This window comes from Sander lucioperca, chromosome 18 (genome assembly GCF_008315115.2).
Source record: "Sander lucioperca isolate FBNREF2018 chromosome 18, SLUC_FBN_1.2, whole genome shotgun sequence".
Lineage (NCBI taxonomy): Eukaryota > Metazoa > Chordata > Actinopteri > Perciformes > Percidae > Sander > Sander lucioperca.
In genome coordinates this window covers 31,526,155-31,526,665 of record NC_050190.1, presented here as the reverse complement: position 1 = coordinate 31,526,665, position 511 = coordinate 31,526,155, and positions in this window count along the sequence as shown.

The following is a 511-nucleotide window of genomic DNA, read 5'->3' as shown; positions in this document are numbered from 1 at the left end:
TAGCATAAAGACTGAGAAACAGGGTAAACGGCTACCTTGGTCCATCAAAAGGTACCAAAATCTGTCTACCAGCACCGCTAACGATCATAGTTAACGTGATATCTCGTTTGTTTCCCAGGCACCAACAAGGACTCAGGAAGTCACTGATACAGGCACACGAAAAGAAACATTTGTAATACGCCTATTCCCCATGACTACAAATGTATGTCTATACTGTTTTTAACGGATAACTTGCGCCAAACAAGATGTAACATGTTAACTAGCGAGATTCAGAGGCAGATTTGGTACCTTTGGACCGATCAGTTGGGTCGTTGCCCCAGTTCCAGACTTTGTGCTAGCTAATCTGCTGCTGGCTGCACGAGCATGTGAGCGGCATGTCCCCGCTCAAAGCCGCTCCACTCAAAGATCGCTCACCTGCACAACGCCACGCTCTCCTCTAAGCGCTCACGTTGTGATTATCAGAGGATCGCGGGCCCATCCTCCCGACCACGGCTGGAGCTTTGACGGACGT